This window comes from Gossypium hirsutum, chromosome A06 (assembly GCF_007990345.1).
Source record: "Gossypium hirsutum isolate 1008001.06 chromosome A06, Gossypium_hirsutum_v2.1, whole genome shotgun sequence".
NCBI lineage: Eukaryota > Viridiplantae > Streptophyta > Magnoliopsida > Malvales > Malvaceae > Gossypium > Gossypium hirsutum.
In genome coordinates this window covers 34,403,632-34,414,961 of record NC_053429.1, presented here as the reverse complement: position 1 = coordinate 34,414,961, position 11,330 = coordinate 34,403,632, and positions in this window count along the sequence as shown.

The following is an 11,330-nucleotide window of genomic DNA, read 5'->3' as shown; positions in this document are numbered from 1 at the left end:
TGTCTGGGATAGTGGCATCGATTTGTGATTACACGTAAGACAATGTCTGGGACATTGGCATTATATGATATATATGTGATTCTCCGAGTGTCTTATCCAATTCTGAATGGTTCATCGGGCATAGATGAGTTGTGATTGAATGTACAAAACGAGCTAAATGGCTAGGTATGAATTAGCTTGTTATTACCTAAAATAAGGTAAGTGTATTCAGTCTTGAGACTATATTGAAATGAGCCTTAAGGTAAGTGTATTCAGTCTTGAGACTATATTGAAATGAGCCTTAAAATTATGCATGTGTGATTATGTGTATTCGGTTACATAATTTATATATGCATATGGGATTATATTGTGACTCATGACTTTGTGTGTTTGTGTGTATGTAAACTAGGTTGATAATAATTATTTGGCTTTGGAAATTAAATGGTAATATGTCAATTTGGTGATATGAGCAGTCGGTCAAGGTGACTTTTATGAATGCATATTTATATTTGTAATGTGAACTTTATATGTTGGAATGTGAATGTGTTTATATGATATACTTTGGCCTAATTTTATTAAGTTGATGATATTATTAAATTACTCTTTTGCTTATGACTTACTAAGCTATAAAAAGCTTACTCTATGTATATTTGTGTCTCTGCTTATAGATCTTGGAGTCAAGCTATAAACTCGGGGACTGTCAGCAAAGTTCATACACTATCTACTATTTTGGTACCTCTATAAGTTAAACTCGAATTATGGCATGTATAGGCCGAAGTGTGTTTTGAAATGATGAATTTTGGTTATGTATAAGGCCATGCGAAAATGGCTAATTAATATGTTTGAATTTGATTATGCTAGGTATAGCCTATGTTAATTATGGTTATAAGTTGCATGCTATGTAAGCTTAATATATAAGGTAAATGTTATATGTTTGGAAAACGAGTAATGACATTGAAAGAATTATGGCTGATTCGACTAAGATATTTCATAGATGAAATATACATATGAACTGAGTAAATATGCTTTAAATAATGTAATATTTATGGTTTGGTATCCTTGGATTTATGATTAGGTTTGAAAAGGGTAAAAGTTTACAGTGATATATTTATTACTTGGAATGTAAATGTACGAGTGGTGTGTGGATAATTGTATTCAAAATTAGTTAGTTGATCAATATGAATGATGTATATTGACTAATTGTATTTTTGCATTTATGTTCATGAAATATGAGAAATGGTTTATATATGATTTATTGAGTAGGAAATGTAATATATATAATGGATATATCATACGTTTTGGATTTGATTAAAGTCTTGATTATGTGCTTGCATCTAAATATGGTTGTGGTTGTGATGGTGAGATCTGTATGAACTTGGTAAAGTATACTATCATATTGACCATATAGCAATATGTATGTTTGAATCTTCATAGGTGTGATTACATATATTATGCCTTAAATGCGACTTGACATAATGATATATGCAAATGTGCTTAGGTATACATGTATGGTAAGATAGGTAATTTATAATAAATGCATGTGGCTATATATATAAACTTGCTAGTTATTTATAAGTTTCCAAATTGGTACAAATGACTTATGTTAGCTGAATAGACTAGAAAATGAAATGAGTTTATTTATAACCGAAAGTTTGATATTAATTGGTGTTAATGTGCAAAATATATGGGTTTCATATAGATTGAATAGCTGATGCCGCATATATGAGTAAAAAAAATTGACAAGGAAATTTATTTCAAATGGTATATAACTTGTGTAGGTGCAGGACTTTTATAAAAAATAGGTTTAATTTTCAATAACGAAATGATGGATGTACTATATGTTCTGTATATGTATAAATGGTTTTGATATATAATTTGGATTATGTGAAATTTAAATTATGCTTTGAATGTTATATATATTCTTGAGTTTCAATAATTGATTTAGTTTTAATCATTGATGTGATTAAAATTTCGAACTATAATATGTGAAGCATATCTATGAATTGTAATATAATTGGTGATGCCTCATAACCCTAATCTGGCGACGGATACGGGCTAGGGGTTTTACATGATCTTTAGAATAACCTGCCATATTTTCCAAAACTATATTTACTTGCCAAACTATTCTCAACTCTGACCACATTATTAGTTATTTCACTACTGAACTCTTTACTCTCTCACTTGTGAGCTCATTCAACATAAATCTCGTGAAATTTCGTTATAAAATACCATGTTGGTAAGAGGGTGAGGTCTAAAGCCTCTAACTTGACTCTCATATACACGCATATGTGACTTAACATTCATCATCATCATATCATCATAGTTATATAAGTCATTTCAGGCAGTTTAATATACATATTTAAGCTACACGAACTTTTCGATTACCTTATTCAAACAAATGCACATATATATACATTCTATAACTTTTGAGTAAGTTTACTTATCGCATTCATTTAGTCAAACAAGTTTGGCACATAACATCATATGAATGCCAAACAAACATGGATGCTTATCACAATATAAACTTTCATTTCGTGTCACTTTCCATATTTCAAGAATAATTTCCATTGAACTATTGTAATTTCGATGGATGTTCGAGTAGCATGCTCAAGGTATGCATGTCAACAATCCGTCAATTCATGTTCAAAAGTGCCCCTTTCGGCACATATTCATAGAGCACATTCTAAAACCTCATATGATATAGTAGGATTGCCAGTCCTACCTAAATCCTTTTCATAACATTTATAACATTTTATTTGTTTCATAAAATCACCATAATCCATCGAAATACAACATTCAACCGGAATAATGACATTTTACCCATATTTCTCAACTTAGGGTTATTTCATTTTGTACATCATCACATACATATCATTAACTCTTATTCATACCTTTCCAAGTTTCAACTTATCAGAAACACATTTTTAAATATCTTAGTATCACTTTTAGCGTTTTCGAAAGAAGCTCAGTTGGAAAGCATCTCTGTCTTAACAAAACAATTTCATCAAAGTCGGAAGGTATCACAAAATCATAGGTTATATATGGCATGTATAGTTGGACTCTCACACATGATAGGTTAGTCCAAGAATCAACTAAACCATAGCTCTGATACCACTAAATGTAACACTCCTTACCCGTATCCGACACTGAAAGGCATTACCTAACGTAAACACAAGCAAACATACATTCTGAGTTGTAAATTTGGCACCAAATTAAAACTTTTTTACAATCAATCACATCATCCCTAAAACCAGCATACGAGGCCCAAAACATGATTTATAAGTAGTTTGAGACTAAACCGAGAACTTTAGAAATTTTTACAACACTTAGAAAATTTTTGCTAAAGTAGGGGTCCCGTGTGGTTTTGGACACTCCAGTGTGAGCACGTCGTGTGGTTACACACGCCTGTGTCCCTAACCCGTGTAACTCTCTGTTTGTCACCCAAGAACAAATTGAAGTCACACGGCCAAGACACATGCCCGTGTCCTGAGGTAGTGTCCTTCACACGACTGAGACACACGGCCATGTCTCATGCCTGTGTGCTTGATACTGAGCATTCTATTTTGCAACAATTTAGTTGCAGGAGACACACAGCTGGATTACATGCCCATGGGGCTGACCATGTGTCGCACACGACCTAGACACACGCCCGTGTGTCTACTCGTGTGGACAAAAACAAGGCTATTTACCAAGCCATTTTGCCACCCTCACTTGTACACATTTACACAACAACACATGGTACAATTTCAAGCATGTAAGAGCTACCAAACCATTCACAATTATGGCCATCACATAGCAATACCATATCAACATCTATCATACACACAACATTTACCATGCCATAAATCATTCATGTCAATTTCACCTTCATTAGGCTTTATTTAACTACTTTTAGTTACCTTGTTGTACATACAAATTTATCATCTCATCAATAGACCACATTACCAAAAATTTCACATTCATGCCATAAATCACATTTCCAGATAATTCACATTCACCAAGCATGCCATGATCATATCACCAAAGGCATTGACATATATATGAATATACTCAGGCTTACAACCATGTTAGCCAAATAAGCGAATTTACATGGCCAAATAGCAAAACAAGCCTTTGACAATTACAAGCCATTACATTGGCTAAAATCATATGACGCATATAACAAAAATTACCGAGTCCCTATACATGCCATAACTCAAAATACTTGAATTTATCAATACCCAAAATGATAACTTGGTACTGTGATAGGATCTTCGGCGATCTCCAACTCGTGCTAACTTCACGGCACTATAAAACATGGGAAAGGAAGGGAGTAAGCTATATAGCTTAGTAAGTCCGCATGAAAATAATAAGCAACTCTTATTTAGCATTTATAGTCTCATACTTATCCATATCTTTGACATACCAGTTGAATCATTTGGAATTCTATCGGATACACGGGAAACTCACACCCTAAGTGCCGCATACATTGCCGAAGCTATCTCAATCTCGTATCACATATAATGTTCACTCTCGAGCTATCAACAGTTTTGCTCACACAAGCTGACGGTCATAAGAAGCTACACGATGCTGCTCACACAAGCTAACAAGTACCCGCAACACATGCCGGATAACTTAGCCACCGGTAGAATGTACGGACCAGCACCTAAATCACATAACCCCTAATGACAGGTCATTTGTATCCTAATCTATTCCTAAGGTTCAACTGGGATTTCACACTTGCCGAATCATCGCCGAACATATTTGTAGTGTCATATTCACAATTTATGCAATATCAAAGCATTTAAAACACAAATATAACAATGCTTATTACATACAAACTTGCATTAAATGCAAAAACGATGAAACGAGTCGATTAGTCCAAAACATTATTCTTTTCCCGATCTAAATTTGTATTTCACTTTTCTTGATCTAAATGTAATCAAAATTAACTTATTTAATCATTAACCTATTCAATTTAGCCCAAAAATGCACATTATAGCAACTTTACACTTTTGCCCCTAATATTTCAACATTCTTACAAATTAGTCCTTAACTCATAAAATACAAATTCATGCTATTCAACCTAAACCCATGCCAGCCGAATTTCAATTAGGTCCCTAGCAACCCAAATTTTTCATTTATTTGACAAATTAACCTTGAATTTTACACATTTCATAATTTAATCCCTATTTAGACATTTTACTAAAATCACTTAACAAATGATGTTTATCTAACAACAACCATACATTTTCTATCATTAAACATCAAAATACACATAGATTCATCAATGGAGAAACCCTAAACCTTTAACAGATTAGCAAAATAGTCCCTGGGCTAGCTCGATTAAGCTGTAACGATCTCAAAAACATAGAAATCATTAAAAACGGATTGAAAAATACTCACCATGCACCAAGTTTTCCTTAGCCAAATTTAACTAGCTTCCATAGAGGTTTACAAGCTTAAAATTTTGATGGATGAAATGAGGAAGACAACACTTTTGTTTTTGTTATTTTACTATGTTTATTATTTAAATTACAAAATTAACTTTATTTAGTTACCTTTAAAACGCTTAATAATGTGTCCAAATATGTCCGCTTATACTATTTATGGTTTAACTACAATATAAGGACCTTTAATTTAAGATTCCATAGCTATTGACACCTTTAGCTAATAGAACACAATTTTTACACTTTAGGCAATTTAGTCTTTTTTTACCAAATTAAGCATTCAAACAATAAAATTTCTTAACGAAATTTTCACACAATCATATGATCATGCTGTAAACATTAAAATAATAATAAAATAATTATTTTGACTTCAAATTTGTGGTCCCGAAACTACTGTTCTGATTTGACTAAAAACGAGTTGTTACAACTCTCCCCTCTTAGGAATTTTCGTCTTCGAAAATCTTACCAGAAAAGAGGTTAGGGTATTGTTTTCTCATAATTTCCTCGGATTCCCACGTAGCTTCTTCGACTCCGTGACGTTGCCACAAAACTTTCGCCAAAGCTATGCTCTTATTTCTCAGTTCTTTAACATTTTGAGCTAAAATTCCGATCGGTTCTTTGTTATATGTCATATCAAGTTGAATTTCAATCTCTGCAGGAGAAATCACATGCGATGGATCTGATCGATGCCGTCGAAACATTGACACATGAAATACGTTGTGAATCTTTTCTAATTCTGACAGTAAAGCTAGTCGATATGCCACTGGCCCTATTCTTTCGATGATTATACGGCCCGATAAATCGCGGACTCAATTTTCCTTTGCGACCGAATCTAAGAATCTTTTTCCACGGAGATATTTTCAAAAATACTCTGTCACATATTTGAAATTCAATGTCTTTACGTTTCAAATCCGCGTAAGATTTCTGTTGATTTGAAGTTGCTTTCAAACTGTTGCAAATTACTTTCACTTTCTCTTCAGTGTCTCTGATCAAATCAATCCTGTGAATGTTTTTCTCACTAAGCTCAGTCTAATATGATGGAGTTCAGCATTTGCGATCATACAAAGCTTTATATGGTTCCATCTTTATGCTCGATTGAAAATTGTTGTTATACACAAATTCAACCAATGGCAAATATTTCTCCCAATTACCTTCAAACTCTAAAACACAACAACGAAGGATATCTTCGAGAATATGAATTACTCTCTCAGACTGACCGTCAGTTTAGGGATGAAATACTGTACTAAAGTGCAACTACGTACCCAAAGCTTCTTGCAATTTCTTCCAAAATCGTGACATAAACCTCGTATCTCTATCCGAAATAATTAAAACTGGCACCCCATTCAATCTAACTATCTTAGAAATGTAAAACTCAGCTAATCTATCAAGCAAATAGTATGTACGTACCGAAATGAAATGTGCAAACTTCATTAGTCGATGAACTACAACCCAAATAACATCTTTCTTTTTCGGAGACAGAGGCAAACCCAATACAAAATCCATCGTAACTCTGTCCCATTTCCACTCTGGTATCATCACAGGTTGTAGTAATCCCGAAGGCACTTGATGTTTGACTTTAACTTGTTGACAAACCAAACATCTCGACGCCAATTCTGATATGTCTCATTTCATGCTCGACCACCGATACAACTGTTTCAAATCATTATACATTTTTGTACTCCCCGGATGTATGAATAAACAACTACTGTGTGTTTCGTGTAAAATTTTCTGAATGAGCTCAGAATTCTTTGGTACACAAATCTACCTCGGAACATTAAACAATCACCGGATTCGATCTGATAATCTGAATCAGTATTCAACTCACATTGCACTCTTTTAGTTTGCAACTCGTTGTCACACTTTTGATCTTCACAAATTTGTTGAAGAAACAACGGTTTAGCTATTAATTTAGCTAAAATCGAACCATCATCAAACAAGGTTAATTGAGTGTTCATCGCTTGCAAAACAAATAAAGATTTTCTACTCAGAGCATCCACGACTACATTCGCTTTCCTCGGATGATAACCAATCATTAATTCATAGTCTTTCAACAGCTCGAGCCATCTTCATTATCTCAAATTCAAGTCTTTCTGAGTCAATATATACTTCAAGCTCTTCTAATCGGTAAAGATATGACACTTTTCACCATATAAATAATCTTGCCAAATCTTTAATGTAAAAACAATAATGACTAACTCTAAATCATGCGTCAGATAATTCTTTTCATGTGGTTTCAACTATCTAGAAGCATAAGCTATCACTTTACCCTCTTGCATCAAAATACAACCCAAACCGTTCAATGACGTGTCACTAAAAAATACAAACTCTTTACCCGACTCAGGTTGATCCAAACCTGGTCCCTCAGTTAACAATGCTTTCAATTGTTCAAAACTCTATTGACATTTCTCTTACCACATGAATTTCACATCTTTTTATAGCAATCTAGTCATCGATGTAGCAATCATCGAGAATCCTTTTACAAAACGCCGATAATAACCAGCTAGTCCCAGAAAGCTTCGGGCTTCTGACACATTTCTTGGTGGTTTCTAGTCAACAACTATGGAAATCTTACTCGGATCAACACAGATACATTCTGCTAAAACAATATGTCCCAAAAATCCAACCTTTCGGGGCCAAAACTCGCATTTGCTGAATTTAGCGGACAGTTTCTTATCTCTTAATGTTTGTAGCACAATTCTCAAATGTTCAGTATGCTTAAATTCATCTTGGGAATAGATCAGAATGTCATCATTGAATACAACAACAAATTTGTCTAAATACGGTCTAAAAATCTGATTCATCAAATCCATAAAACCTATAGGAGCATTAGTTAATCCGAAAGGCATAACAAGAAATTCATAATGCCCGTACCTTGTTCTGAACGCAGTCTTCAGCACATTTGAATCTTTAACTCAAAATTGATAATAACCAGATCTCAGATCGATTTTCGAAAATACTATTTCTTCTTTTAACTAATCAAACAAATCATCAATTCTCAACAATTGACATTTATTCTTAATTGTAATTTTGTTGAGCTGACGATAATCAATACAAAGCCTCATCGATCCGTCTTTCTTCTTTACAAACAACACTGGTGCACCCTAGGGTGAAAAACTAGGTCGTGCAAAACCTCTACCTATTAACTCTTGTAACTGAGCTTTCAATTCTTTTAATTCTGTTGGAACCATTCTATACGGAGCTATCGATATCGGTGATGTTCCCGGTACTAACTCAATAGCAAACTCGACCTCTCTGATCAGTGGTAACCCATGCAACTCCTCTAAAAACACATCCAGATATTCACAAACCACTAGCACTGACTCAATCTTCGATTCAGACACTTTTGTATCCAAAACATATGCTAGGTAAGCATCACAACCTTTCTCACATATCTCTGAGCTGACATCGATGAAATCACAACAAGAAATTCACCCGACTTATCTAATTCAATTCAAAGGATTTCATTATTCTGCCATTTCAATACAGTAATCTTTCGTCTACAATTCACAATAGCATCATGCAAAGTCAACCAATCCATACCCAGAATCACATCGAATTCATCAAATGGTAAAAGCATCAAATTAGTCGAAAAACAGTAACCCCGAGTCATCAAAGGACAGTTCTTGCAAACTTTATCAACTAATACATACTTGCTTAAAGGGTTCGATACTTTAATCACAAATTCAGTAGACTCAACAGACAAACTCTTACTAGACGCTAAATTCATGTAGATATAAGAATGAGTCGATCCAGGATCAATCGAGGCAATTACATTAGTGTCATAAAGAGAAAATGTACTGGTGATAGCATCTGGTGATGACGCATCTTTGCGAGCATGAATAGCATAAGCTCTGGCTGGAGTTTTAGCCTCAAATCTCACAGTCGAGTCCTTGGTTGATCCCTTGTTACTATTCATATTTCCCAAATTTCTAAGTAGTCTCCCTCTAACAGCTGTATTGCTCGATCTTGCATTCTGATATTTATCTTTCTCGGCTAACTCAGGGCAATCCCGTATGAAATGATCTAGTGAATCACATTTGAAACAAGCTTTGTTATTCATCCAGCAATCTCTAAAATTTCGTCGTCCACACTGTTGACATTTGGGTTTATTATTTCTCACACTACCGACACTTGACACCGAAGTAGCTTGAGCTTAGGACTTGAGTAGTACTTCCCACGATCTCTATTTGAATATCCCGCTGAAGTATTCAGACGACTATATAAGTCCCGTGATTTCTTTGACGAAGATTGATAGGGTTTATTCATCGATCTTTTTCTTAAATGTCTAGCCTTGAAATCAACTTTTCCCTTTTCTTTGTTAAGTTATTCGGCTTTACAAGCTCTGTCAACTAGCACCACGAATTCTTTCAACTCTAGAATCCCTACTAGCAATCTGATATCTTCGTCCAACCCATCTTCAAATCTTTTACACATAATTGTCTCAGTTGAAACACATTCTCGAGCATACTTACTGAGTCTAACAAACTCTCACTCATACTCGGTTACAGACATTCTACCTTATTTTAGTTCTAGAAACTCTTTGCTCTTCTACTTGATAAACCATTGGCTGATGTATTTCTTTCTAAACTCAACTTGAAAAAATTCCCAAGTAACCCTTTCTCTTGGTACCACAGATACTAAAGTATTCTATCACTGATACGTAGTGTCTTTTAGAAGTGAAACAGCACATTTTACACATTCAGCTGGTGTGTAGGAAAGTTCATCAAATACCTGAATCGTATTTTCAAGCCAAAACTTGGCTCTCTCAGGATCGTCATCAACTGTAGCTCTGAACTCTTTAGCCCTGTATTTCCAGATCTTATCAACAGGTGGCTTATTCAATCGTAGAGGTTCTAAACCTTGAGGAGCTATGAGAACCGATTAGAGATTAGTTGGGGGTAGAGGTTGCTGAAAAGCCGGATTAGTTCGGACATACTCAGTAAACCATTCATTCATCATCTGGAAGAAAGCTTCTTTAGCCTCTCCTCCCTGACTACCCGATAAGGGTCTCGACTCTAATCGCGCTACACTGTGAATAGAGACTGGTGCATTACTTTCTACATCATCAGCTACAGCTCGATTGGGATCCATTTACTACATGAAAACACGATTTAAAACTGTCATGAGATATCACACTATCACAAGTTATATATGGCATGTATAGCTAGACTCTCACATACGCTACGTTAGTCCGAGAATTGACTAAGCCGTAGCTTTGATACCAATAAATATAACACCCTTCACCCGTATTTAATGCCAAAATAGGGTTACAAAGCATTACCAAACTTATTTCGCAAGTAACCATACATTTCACATACATTTTTGAATTCCATGTAAACATCATTCAAAATCATTCACATACATTCATAATGCCCCTACTATGAGCCTACGAGGCCCAAAATATGCATTCAGGGTGGTTCGGGACTATAATGATAACTTACAAAATTTCTGGAAAAACTTAGAAAATTTTTACAAAACACAGGCGACACACGCACATGTGTCTCACACGGCCAAAGACATGCCTGTGTCACAGGCCGTGTGGACATTCAAAATGGGATCACATGGCCGTGTCCCAGCCCGTGTCCGACCTTGTGTAACTCTCTGACTTGGGTCACATAGCCAACCACATGCCCGTGTGACTAGCCCATGTGCCCTTCGAAATGATCACACATGCCCGTCTGCCAGGTCGTGTGCTAAGCCGTGCCAAACCTGTAGGGTATACTGACTTATGTCACACGGCCAAGTCACATGCCCGTATGCTAGGCCGTGTGGAGCATATTGACTTGATTTTTAATTCAACACCAAGGGACACACGGCCGTGCAACCTAACTGCGTGTCACACATGGCTGAGAGACATTCGTGTCTCTGCCTGTGTGGACAAAAATAGGTTATTTACCAAGCCATTTTGCCACCCAAGTTTGT